This window comes from Chrysochloris asiatica, unplaced genomic scaffold (genome assembly GCF_000296735.1).
Source record: "Chrysochloris asiatica unplaced genomic scaffold, ChrAsi1.0 scaffold00117, whole genome shotgun sequence".
In the NCBI taxonomy this organism is placed as follows: Eukaryota; Metazoa; Chordata; class Mammalia; order Afrosoricida; family Chrysochloridae; genus Chrysochloris; species Chrysochloris asiatica.
In genome coordinates this window covers 4,184,664-4,198,202 of record NW_006408635.1, presented here as the reverse complement: position 1 = coordinate 4,198,202, position 13,539 = coordinate 4,184,664, and the positions used below count along the sequence as shown (strand labels likewise).

The following is a 13,539-nucleotide window of genomic DNA, read 5'->3' as shown; positions in this document are numbered from 1 at the left end:
AATGTACAATAACTTTTGGATGTTGACCCTTTATCTTGATACTTTATTAAATTTACTTACTGATCAAGGAGAGTTTTTATGGGTTTGTAGATTTTTAAAAATCTAAACTATTGTGTTAGTTATTAATACAGACATTTTTGTTCTTTCTTTCCAGTCTTCATATTTTGATTTCATTTTCTTGCCGTGTTGCTGTGGGTAGGATTTACAGTACAATGTAGAAAGATAGAATGGTGAGTTTTGCAAATCTCATGACTAGGATATTCATTATTTATACAATAATTATGAAATAAACTTTAGCTTTTGGTAGATATCCCCTTTCAAATTGAGGAAATTATTTTCTTTTCTTGTTTCTTGACAGTTTTTATAATGAAGAAATGTTAAATTTTGTTCAATGCATATTTTGAACCTACAGAGGTAAGTCAAAAAGTATTGCTATAAAATCATAGAGACTTCTTTCAAATAAATACATCAGAATGTAAAGTTATTGTTGCTCAATTTATCTCCCACCTAGCATCTCAATGTAAAGAAAATAAAAATCCTCACCACTGGACCAATAAACAACATTCTTATCAATGGAGAAAAGACTGAAGTTGTCAAGGACTTAATTCTTCTTGGATCAACTATCAACACTCATGGAAGCAGCAGTCAAGAAATCAAACAACGTATTGCATTAGGCAAATCTGCTGCACCTTTTTAAAGTGTTGAAGAGCAAAGATGTCAGCTTGAGGACTAAGGTGCATCTGACACAAGCCATGGTATTTTCAATAACCTCATATGCATGTGAAACCTGGACAGTGAATAAGGAAGACAACAGAAGAATTAATGCATATGAGTTATGGTGTTGGAGGAGAATATTGGAAGTACCATGGGCTGCCAAAAGAACCAACAGATCTGTGTTGGAAGAAGTGCAGTCAGAGTAATCCTTGGAGGCCAAGATGGCTAAACTTCGTCTCTCATACTTCGGACATATTGTGAGGAGGGCCCAGTCTCTGGAGAAGGATATCATTGTTGGTTAGGTAGAGGGTCAGAGAAAAAGAGGGAGACCTCCAATGAGATGGATTGGCAAAATGGCAGCCTCAGTGGGCTCAAGCATGGCAATGATAATGAGGTTAGCTCAGTATCGTGCAATGTTTTGTTCTGCTGTGCATAAGGTCGCTATGAATCAGTACTGACTCAATGGCACCCAACAACAACAACCAGGTCTATGCAATTTTAAAGGTAGTGTCCTGTTTGCTTTAACCCTTCCTCCACAAAGTTCTATGGTCTTAGATTTACACCACATTCAAAGGATAGTTTTAGCATCCTTGAGGAACTCAAATGATGTTCCTTTTAAATATTCTTTGAGTTTGGAGAACAAAAGACAGTCTTAAGGGGAAAGATCAGTGCTGCAGGGAAGATGGGGTAAGTTTTCCCAATGAAATTCTCAAGGGACAACCTTTTCTACTCTTGTAAAAGGAGCAACTACATTGTCATGATGGAAAAGCATTCCTTGGTGCAACTCTCCTAGTCTTTTTCTCACAAATGCAGTTTTCAATTTTCTGAAAATTCCTTCACAATTGTTCTGTTTCCTTTGAGAAAACCTATCAAGATTATTACTTTGGAATCCTAAAAAATAATTGCCATAACTTTCTGAGTTGACTTTTCAGCCTTCAGTTGAATGAACCCAGTAGATTTCCTGAGAAGCCAGTTTTTATTGAACCTTGAAGTCACCTTAAGGAGCTTCAGACAAGCATATTACTGAGAGAACTTGTTGGCAGCTATCTCTTACAGCTGTTATTCTGGGCATTGCATATCTTCTTTCCTTTAGCTCATTTTAAGTTTTCTGTTTAACGCTGATTTAAGCAATTGGACTAAAAGGTCCCTTCGTTTTATGTTTCTTTGCTAATTTTCTTTTTTGGATTTGTTGAGGTAGTTGTGCCATTGGATTTATAGTTTTCATCATGTTTGGAGTATTTTCAGCAATTAATTTTTCAAATGCATTTTATTTTATGATATTCTCACTCTCATCCCCCCTCATTCCTTCTGGTATTCCAAAAACTTTCCTATTGTATTACTTGATATCATTCCAAAGACTAAAGATGTTCCATTCAAAATATTTTTCATTTTATCTTTGTGCTTATTTGGGGATAGTTTATAATGCTATGTTTTCAAGTTGATGATCTTTTCTTCTGTGATATTTTGTCTACTGTAAATTTCACCCCGTGACACTTTTATTTTGACTACTAGATGAGACTTTCTGTATCCTCAGATATCTAAAGCCTCGGAAGCCCTATACAAGTTTGCTGTGGCTTGAAACTGACTCCATGGCACTTAACAACTATGTTCCTCAAGTCTAAAATTACAATTGGTTCTTTTTCAATCATTTTATTTCTCACTAAGTCCACATTCTCATTGACATTCTTTAGCATTTGAGTACAATTATAATAGCTATTATAATATTTTTATATGTTGATTCTTTCATCATTATCATTCTGGGCATGTTTTTAGTAAGTTATTTTTATGGGTTACTTATTCTTACATGGATGTATAGTAATTTGTAATGAACATTGAAATTGTGAATTTTGCATTTTTGAGCACTGGATTTATTTAAGGAATGTAGAACTTTTACAGCAGATAATCATTTACAGATCTCTTCAATTAACTCATGGCTATTTATTAAACTTTTTTTTTGTTTTAACAGCTCTATTGTATACAGCAAGTTTCAGACTCTGTTCTGACATTCATTTTGGTCTTTTCCTTTTTTCTTACCTTATTAATAACATTTGTATTCTTCTTATATGATGTTCTTGATGTCATATCCCAACTCTTCAGGTCTTCAGTCTTTAGTGTCTAATGCAAAAAAAATCTGTTCTTCAAATGATCTCTAAATTCAGATGGGATATTTTCAAGGTCATGTTTTGGCACCTATGGACTTGCTTTAATTTTCTTCAGTTTCAGCCTGAATTTGCATACGAGCAATTGATGGTCTGGTCTGACCCTTTGCCTTGTTTTGACTAATGATATGGAGTTTTCCACCATCTCTTTCTACAGATGTAGTCAGTTTGATTTCTGTGTATTCCATCTGGTGAAGACCATATGTATAGTCATCTTTTGTTGTTGTTGTTAAGTGCCGTTGAGTCAGTTTTGACCCATAGCGACCCTGTACAGGGTTTCCGAGGGTGTAAATCTTTACGGGAATAGAAAGCCTCATCTTTCTCCCGCGGAGCGGCTGGCAGTTTCGAACCGCTGACCTTAAGGTTCACAGCCCGATTCGTAACCACTACGCTACCAGAGCTCCTTTTATGTTGTTTCAAAAGGCATTTGCAATGAAGAAGTCATTGGTCTTACAAAATTCTACCATGGGATCTCCAGCATAATTTTTATCACCAATGTCACATTTCCTCTTTGTTTCCAACTTTGCAACCCAATCACCAGTAATTATGAATGTACCTTGATTGCATGCTTGATCAATTGCAGACTGAAGAAGTTGGTAGAGTACTTCAATTTCATCACCACTGTCTTTAGGGGTTGGTGCAGAAATTTGAATGATAGTAGTATTAACTGGTCTTCATTGTAGGTGTGTGGATATCTTCCTTTCACAGACAGCACTGTACTTCAAGACAAATCTTGATATATTCTTTTTGATGATGAATGTGACAGCATTCCTCTTTAATATGTCATTCCTGTCATAGTAAACTATGTGATTGTCAGATTCTAAATGACCAATTTGAGTCCATTTCAGCTCACTAATACCTAGGATATCAATGTTTATGTCTTCCATTTCATTTTTGACAATGTCCAGTTTTCCTGGATTCATATTTCATACATTCCATGTTCTGATTATTATTACAGCTGTTTCTCTTCCTTTTGAGTTGTGCTCCATCAGCAAATGAAGGTCCTGAGGGCTTTACTCCATTTGTGTCACCTTGATCAACTCTAATTTGAAGAGGCAGCTGTTTCTCAGTGACATTTATAGTGCCTTCCAACCTAAGGGGCTCTTCTTTTGGCACTATATCTGACAGTATTCTGGTGCTCTTTTTCATGTTTCAATGTTCATTATTCTGATGCTTACAGTGTTCCACAAGGAGCTCTGGTAGCGTAGTGGTTACAAATCAGGCTGCGAACCACAAGGTCAGCAGTTCGAAACTACCAGCTGTTCTGCGGGAGAAAGATGAGTCTTTCTACTCCCGTAAAGATTTACAGCCTCGGAAACCCTATACAGGGTCACTATGAGTTGGAACCGACTGTAAGGCACATAACAACAACAACAACAACAACAACAACAACAGTGTTCCACAGATATTCATAAGGTTTTCAGTGACTAAATATTCAGATGTAGTCCATCTCTCCTTCTTCCTTGTCTGTCTTCTTCTAGAAGCTCAGCTGCAACCTGTCCACTGTGGGTGACCTGCGGATATTTAAAATACCTGTGGCATAGCTTCCAGAATCACAGTAATACACAAGCCACCACAGTACAACAAACTGATAGATGAGTGGTGGATGTATATATATATATATATATATATAAGTCCAGACTGACTCTACAGCACACCATCACCACTATGTATATATATATATATATAATTTACTGTCTCTTCAGCAGTGTGTAATCTGCTATTAAATGGTTCCATATGGACTTAATTCCTAACTATATATATTTTTAAATTCTAATAGTTTATTTTCCTAATTCCTTTTGTTTTAAGAACATCAGTTCTATTATTGGAAGTCCTGGTGTGGCACAGTAGGATAAGCATTGGACTGCAGATCAGTTTTTCAAACCCACCAACTCTTCGGAAATATGACACTTAACAACAACTATATTATTACTAATATTTACACTGTAGTTAATTGCCAGGTAATTTTCATCTAGCATCAGCATAACTCAGTACATAGGGGAGCATATATTCCTGTGTAAACTCACCACTCCATTGACATGTGTCTCAGTCTCCCTGACCTTTATGTGTTTCCAGTTGAGTTGCCTATAGAAAGATGTCCCTAGAAATACACAGACTTGGACAAAGGAAAATCTAAGCTAGCAGGTTTACTGTAGTCCTCTAGGAAAGTGGGATTCCTGGAATAAAACACTGGAATACAAGGTCAGTTTGGACCACAAGGTCGGTGGTTCAAACTCAACAGCTGCTCTTTGGAAACCCTATACAGAGTCACTGTGAGTCAAAACTGATATGATGTCATTTAAAAGCAACAGCAATAATCCTAAAACTAGTCCAAGCTTTTTTCTCAATGCTAGCGTAACCCCTACATCTAGCCCTAACTCTAACACTATCCCTAGTCCTAACCATAATCCTAAGACTAAGCAAAGTCCTAGGTTTTAGTCTGTTGCTAAGTACTGTCAAGTCAGTTCTGACCCAAACTGAGCTTGTATAGGGTTTTCTGAGGAACGGCTGGTAAGCTTGAACCACTGACCTTGTGGTTCGACCTTGCAGTCCAGTGCATTGGCCCACAGTGCCACACCAGGACTAGCTATAGTCTTGACCTAACCCTAATTCTTTACTCTTATCCCTAATCTGGTATGGCTCTATGGGATAAGCACTGGATTGCAAGATTTGTTTGAGCTGCAAAGCCGGTGGCTCAAACTCACCAGCAACTCTTCAGAAAACCTATACAGTGTTACTATGAATCAGAACGACAACAACAACCCTTACCCTGTGGATCACAATGGTCCAATTCACAAGGGATCTTGGATATGGTAATAGACAGGGCAGAGTTCTGCTTCAACTGGATGCAGCTTACAACACCAGACTGGAGAATAGAGCTCTAAATGATAGTAAGACATTGTCTGTATGTTACCAGATAAAACAACCAAAGAAATAGCCTCCAGGGTTCCTGATTTTTTTTTTTTTTGAATTAAATGAACTGCATTTTTTAAAGTTATATTGGAAACAGGAATTAATTTTTCCGCTGAGATTCCAAAGAGAAGCCTCTAGAAAATTTTTTGCAGTTGTGAGACAGCAGGCAGATATGGAATCCACAGAACATATTGCTTTCTAGTTATGTACTCCTTTAATAGATTCTCATAGAAGTTGTTAACTGTGATCTTTGATTCATAGTTTAGATTTTTTTTTTTTTTTTTTAATGATACAGCATAGCATAGTAGACTCAAAGATTCTGTGATTTTCATTGCTGGAATGCTGTGGATACTGCTTCGGGCACTAGGAGTTACATCAATGAAACAAGTACATATCTATGCTAATATATGGGGACTGCCATTGTGGTTGTAGCATAGTGGTTACAAATTGGGCTGCGAACCACAAGGTCAGCAGTTCGAAACTACCAGCGGGAGAAAGATGAGGCTTTCTGCTCCCGTAAAGATTTACAGCCTCGGAAACCCTGTACAGGGTCACTATGAGTCGGAACCAACTCCACGGCACACAACAACAACAACAATTCCTTTTCTTAGGAAGGAATTCTTGCCCAAGTGAAATGTGACTCTATAGATTGTACAGTAGCTTTCATTATCCATGTTATGTAGTTATAGATAATTGTCAAAATTGCTAATCTATAGCTCAGGATAGGTGGTTGTTATGGTTAGGTGCTGTCAAATTGAATCTGACTCATAGTTACCCAAAGCACACAAAGGGAAACACCTTTCAGGGCACAGGTCCTACAGCAACCTCATAATCATTGTTACTCTTGAACCCATTGTTCCTGCACTGTGTCAGTCCATCTCATTGGGAGTCTTCCTCTATTTTGCTGACCCTCTACTTTACCAAGCATCATGTACTTCTCCAGGGACTGGTCCCTCCTGATAATATGTCTGAAGTGTGAGATACGAAGTCTCACTTCCTGGCTTCTGAGAAGCATTCTGGTTATAATTTTTCCAAGACAGATTTGTTTGTTTGTCTGGCAGTACATGGTACATACACAAATAAAACCTACAAATTACTCAAGGATCAAAACGCTCCTATTTTCTAATGTTTTCAAGTCATTTTAATTTTAAGCACAAAACTTAATTATGGAATTGGATGATCCTCCTCCGCCAAGTACCCAACTTGATCTGAAGTTTCCAGCACATGTTAGGTTTTAGATAAATCTTCAGGTAATTATTTTTTGCCATCTCTAGAGGGTATTAAATGATAAAAGTAGAGTGTCTGTAGATTTCAGAAGTATATTACCCATGAATTTAAGGAATTTTGAGCACACTTTACTGTTAAATAATAATGACTTTTTTTTTTTTTTTTTTTTTGTCATGAAGTATTTGATGAATACTAGCCTGGGCTAGATAAATTGTCTATTCTCTTCCAAGAAAGATCATTATCCCCAAGTTTTAAGTGATAAAAACCAGAAGAATTTAGGAGATTTGCAGAAAGAAGCATTATAAGTCAGGTGGAAATAGAATCTTAACATTTTCCAGTTTTCTGCTTTAAATCACTGGTTTGCTTTAGAACCAGTTTTACAATTCTGCACGTTGCTTTCTCTGACCTCCCTGTTCTTAGGGAGAAAGAACTGTGTTTTATAAGGAATAACCTCATTTATATTCTTATAGATTTCAGACCTTTTGAATGCATGAGCTCTTTTTTTGGTGAAGATTGAAAACTTTGAAATCATCCTGGTCACTCTGAACAAAAGAAATATAGTTATGATTCAACTGCAAGATAGACAGTGGACATTCAACTTTAAAGACGCCTTTGCATCAACTTCTACATGTCTCCCTTTAGGGTAATTTGTGCAAAAAGGCAGGGATAGCCATCATTATCATTACATTGTTTATGCCCTAATTCCTTTTGAGAAAACGTCTTTCTTCCCCACCTTTCTCTCCATGGGTCACTGGAGGCATTTTTAAATTGGAGGAGTTGCACACATTTTTCTATAGTGGATAATTCTGCAGAATGGAGGGCTGAGCCTCACCCATTGTGGTTCATTCTAAATCCCAGGTGGGTACACAATTGGCACATTCCTGGGTTGAAGGCACTGGGGCACCTCTGTGCAAAGCTTGGCAAGGCAAAAGCTCATGCCTACGAATTGAGTTGATCATTAAAAAGTTTAGGAGTAATAAGACGGAATTAGAAAAATCTAGGAAAAAGCAAGGATTTAAATAAAAACTTAGGATCTCAATCCTATTACTATAGAGAAGACAGTAGGTGCTTACTTGCTAGCTCTTTTATCATGAATGAATATGTACATTGTTGTTGCTGTGGTTAAGTGCTGTTCTGACTCATAATGAACATGTGATTCAAACCCACCTTGTGGTCTAGTGTTGATCCTACAGTGCCACACCAGGACTCCAAATACAGACATAATATGTATTACATGATATATAATAAATACCTATAACCAGGTCTATGAATTATATAGGGGCTCTGGTAGTGTAGTGGTTACGAGTTAGGCTGCTAACCTCAAGGTCAGCAGTTCAAAACTATCAACTAGTCTGTAGGAGAAAGATGAGACTTTCTGGTCCCATAAAGATTTACAGCCTAGGAAACCCTGTACAGGGTCACTATGTGTTGGAATCGACTCCATAGAGCAAAACCAATTAACCAACCAATGGATTACATATACTTAATCTATTTTTTAAGCTATACTGAAACCTTACCAAAAAAGAAAATTATAATTGTGCAATGTTGTTACGAATCGGCCTGCAAACCTTAAGGTCAGCGGTCCGAAACTACCAGCCACTCCGCGGGAGAAAGATGAGGCTTTCTACTCCCGTAAGGATTTACACCCTCGGAAACCCTGTACAGGGTTGCTATGGGTCGGAACCGACTCGAAGGCACTTAACAACAACAATTTTAAGGAAGCGTACAAAAAATAAAAGATAAAACGAACTGATATATTGTGATGAATAATTTGAACATTTATACATTCAATGCGTTCATATATGTGACTCTCAGTTAGACACTGTGGATGACATATAGAATTGCAACATATGATTCCTGCTTTCAAAGAATTGGAAAAGTAGAATATATACATATAAATGAGATTACTAGCAATTAAACAAAATCTCACAGTCCGTCTTTGAATTACTAGAATATAATCTAAAAAAATTCTTCTGGAAAATTGGTATTTGGAGCAGCATTGCAGAAATTTATAAGTGTTGTCTTGATGCCAAAGCCAGTTTATAAATAATTTAATTCCCAATCAACTCCAATTATGCATAATTTTGGTAAGTGTATTAGAGAAACATATACAATGGTATCAGCATGAGTTAAATAAAACAAAATGCATTTAAAATAGTCACACTAGCTGGACAGGAGACTTAAAAAGTAACTCTGAAGAGGAATACAAGTTACAGTTTTATATAAAGCATTTCAGGGTTTCAAAATTTAAAATATCACTATTATTTAACAGAAATAACTATATATATAATTGATTAATTCCATTGGCAACATATTGCCAAATCTACAAGCATTTAGTTAGGTACTATTAAATGTGTATAGTGCCCAAGCCCAGGGTTTTGGTGGCATGATGGTTAAGTGCTCAACTGCTGTTCTAACCTACCAGCTGTTGTTGTTGTTAAGTACCGTGAAGTCGGTTCCAACTCATAGTGACCCTGCACAGGGTTTCTGAGGCTGTAAATCTTTTCGGGAGCAGAGCGCCTCATCTTTCTCCTGCGGAACTGTTGGTAGTTTTGAACTGCTGACATTGAGGTTGGCAGCCCAACTCATTACCACTACGCTACCAGAGCTCCTTAACCTACCAGCTACTCTACAAGAAAAGATATGTCAGTCCACTTTTGTAAAGATTTACAGTCTTGAAAACCCTGTGTGGCAGTTCTACTGGGTCCTTGTGGGGTCATTGAGACTTAAAATTAATTCAGTGGCAAAAATTTGGTTTTGTTTTTGTGTTGTTATCAATTGCCCTTAAGTCTCATGCAAAACAGAACAACACATTGCCCAATCATGGCCGATCTTCCTAACCATTAGCATGTTTTGAGACCATTGCTGTGGTTATTATATAATGTTTTCAAACCTAGAAGGTTCATCATTGGTGCTATATTGTATCATGTTCTATTGTGAGTCATAGGGCTTTCATTGACTAATTTTCCAAAGCAGATAGCCAGGTTCTTCCTAGTCTGGTTTAGCGCGGAAGCTCTACTAAAATCAATTCATTATGGTGATACTGCTGGTATTTGAAATCTTGGTGGCATAGCTTCCAGCATTACAGAAACACACAAGCCACCTCAGTACATCAAACTGACAGATGGTGGTGGTGATCTTTGTTACAAATGGAAAGATAAAAAATGACCTAATAACTAAACTAACACTAACTTGTGCAGCCAGAGAGGGTAAGATGTTGCCCTTCCCATAACAAAGTGGATCAAAGTGGGCCGCTAATACAGAGAAAGAACTTGGGTTTCCAAGAGCAGCTGGTGGGTTTGAACTGCTGACCTTGCAGTTACCACGCCAGTGTTTATCCTACAGTTCTACACCAGAGCTCATTCACTGTTCTTTGCACGTTCCATCTCTTTTTTTTTTTTGCCTACAGCATTCTCGATAATTTCTTTATGTATATAAAATGTCCTCACCAAAAGGTCAGTGGTTCAAACCCATCATCTACTTGTTGGAAACCCTATACAGTGTCACTATGAGTTGGGACAAATTCTACTCAATGGCACTAAACAACAACAACAACACAGCAACAACAACATGGCCTTTGATAGTCTGCTGACAGATAGATGCCAGGATTAGAGTCAAGTTCATATCGTTTTTTGTTTTGTTTTGTTTTTGTTTTTTATTTCAGATCTTTTTATTCCTTCAAAATCTTCTGTATTAGGAGATAAATACAAAATATAATTGAGTCTCATCATCATCATCATCATCAGTATCACCATGGAAATGGCTTTAAGAGAAAAGTGGTCACATGAATATTATTGCTTACGTAGTGGTTACGAATCGGGCTGCGAACCTTAAGGTCAGCGGTTCGAAACTACCAGCCGCTCCATGGGAGAAAGATGAGGCTTTCTACTCCCGTAAGGATTTACACCCTCGGAAACCCTGTACAGGGTCGCTATGGGTCGGAACCGACTTGACGGCACTTAACAACAACAACAACAACCATTTTCAACCAGTAGATAGTTGCCATGGATACAGACAGCCAACAGTCTGTGAAGAATGCTCAAGATGTGTTCTATAACACAACGTGCCCATTCACAGAGGAAACAAACTAGGAAAGAATTTATGTGTACTTCTTGATTTCATCATACAACACAAGCACAAAAGTGCCACCTATGCCTCTGAGCACTTTGAAAAAATCTTTGCCTCCTTCTTCCCACGCAATCTTTCTCCAGCTGTTAAGGGGGCCTGTGTATATAATATCAGTTCCTTTGTTCCCTGACTGCATCATCATGCCACGACGAACAGTGACGAATGGGTAGGAAGTCAACCCTGCCACAGCCGTGATGGATTGAGCAATCACCCAGCTGACAAAGATGTGAGTATTCTCGGGATCTGGAAGCATTCCCTTTGCAGTGTCATAGATACGGAAGGAGGCAGCCCGGTAGATGATAATACCTTGCACAGACACATTAAAGCCTTGGTACAGACTCTTAATCTCATCAGACTTAGAGATCTTAACCAGTTTTCCCCACATCAGCTGCTAAATGGGTACGGGTGAAGTCAAGAGGGTACACGAAGCACAAGGATCTCGCCCAAGTAGCATCACCGGATGCCAGATTCCCGACAAAGTAGTGCCCAAACTGGGTCCTCTTGTCCACACCACCCAGGTAGATCTGCTTGCATTTATCTTCGAAGGCAAAGTTGAGAGCTTGGGTGGGGAAGTATCTTATGACATTGGCCAGGTTACCACGCCAGAAGGACAGGACTCCCTGCTCCTTGGGGATCCGAACCACAGAATCGATAATGCCTTTGTACTGCTTATCTGTGGTGATTTGCTTGCTGGCATGCTGTACCTGCAGCAGCAACTTGACCCGTTCAACGGGTGCTACCACGGTCTTGGAGGTGGCTGCGGCCATTCCATCTGCAAGGAAGTCCTTGGTGAAGGACACAGCGGCATCTGTCATGTTGAAAGAGGAGGAGGAGGAGGCAGGCTGCAGCAAAACTGGAACCGGAGCCGGCTTTGACTTTGGGGCTCTCAAGTTCATGTAGTTTTTAGCAGCCAATCTGATACAGATGCAGAATAAATATGATTAAATAGAGTTAAGCATAGCTAGGAATAAAAGACTTGCTGCAAAATCCCTCAAGCCAAAAAACTTGCTCCAAAAAACCTGTTACCTACTGATTTGACTACAACTCATGATCTTATATGTGCAAGAGTAGAATTATATTTCACTGGAGTTTCAGTGGCTTTGTTTGTGGAAGTGGATCATATAGCTTTTCTACTGTCGTGTTGCTGGGTATGGACTTGAGCCTCCAACCTTTTGGTTAGCAGCTGAGCAAATTAACATTTGAACCATCCAGGGACTCCCCAAAGTTACTTACAGCAAAAAGTTTTTGTGGAACATTAAACAAGACTGTGAGTGTATCATATCACATCATACCTTGCTCTGTTGTTTTTGTTAAGCAACATCAACAGTTCTGATTCAGAGTGATCCTGCATAGGTTTCTGAGGAGAAACTGGTAGATTTCAACCTCAGGGTTAGCAGGCCAGTACTTAACCTAAGGCGCCACACCAGGATTCCTTACTCTAGTAATCAAGGACTTCCCTAAACACCCTTGTGGGCTTCTAGATTGGTTATTGTGTCTCGCTACAAGTCCTTAAAATCTTAATAGTCCTAATGTAGTCTTTTCATTTACTTTTGAATTGCTTATTTATTTTTAAAATACCTCATGTGTTGGAAGTACTTGATGTTTTTAGACAATCGGTTCAGAAAACAATGAGGAAGTGTTATCTACAGCACTCATACACATGGCTCTGCCTTCCAAACCACAAGAAACAGTTGTTGAATATATTTACAAAACAGTCAAATCCATCAGAATGGCAGAGCTGACTCTCTTGCCACATTCTTTCCTATTAGATGACAAAAACGAGTCTCTTAAAAGGTTTCAAACATATTGGTATAGCTTCTTGCTTTGACTAATACTTCCTTTGTTAATGATTCATGACTCATGTGAAACATTTCTTTTTACTTTCCTCCACCACTTTCTCTCCCACTCATCAGTCAGTTAGTATCTGTGGGTGTCTTGTGTGTTGCTATGATGCTGAAAGCTATGGCAATGATACTTTAAATACCATCAGAATCACCGCGGTGGGCTTATTTCAGCAGAGCTTCCAGACTGACAGACAAGGAAGGAGAGACAGACCATTGCTGATATATTAACCACTGAAATCCAATCACTATCACTGGAATGTTGTCATATAGAGTGCCAGACAATGAGCCCCTCAGGTTGGAATCTACTGAAAATACAACAGGAGAAGAGCTGCCTCCTCAAAGTAGAGTTGACCTTAATGATATAGATGGAAGAAAGCTCTCAAGACCTTAATTTACTGATAGAGCACACTCAAAATGAGAAGAAACTGCTACAAATATCCATTTAATAATCATTACATGGAATGTACGAAGTATGAATCCAGGAAAATTAAATGTAACTGAAAATGAAGTAGAACATGTAAAGATCAATATCCTAGGCTGAAATGAACTGGTAC

At 38.3% G+C, this 13,539-nt stretch overlaps 1 pseudogene; it reads right to left on the bottom strand.

Moving 5' to 3' along the window:
- Nucleotides 1–11,112: 11,112 nt before the first annotated feature.
- LOC102840483 lies at nucleotides 11,113–12,037 on the bottom strand (annotated as a pseudogene).
- Nucleotides 12,038–13,539: the final 1,502 nt, after the last annotated feature.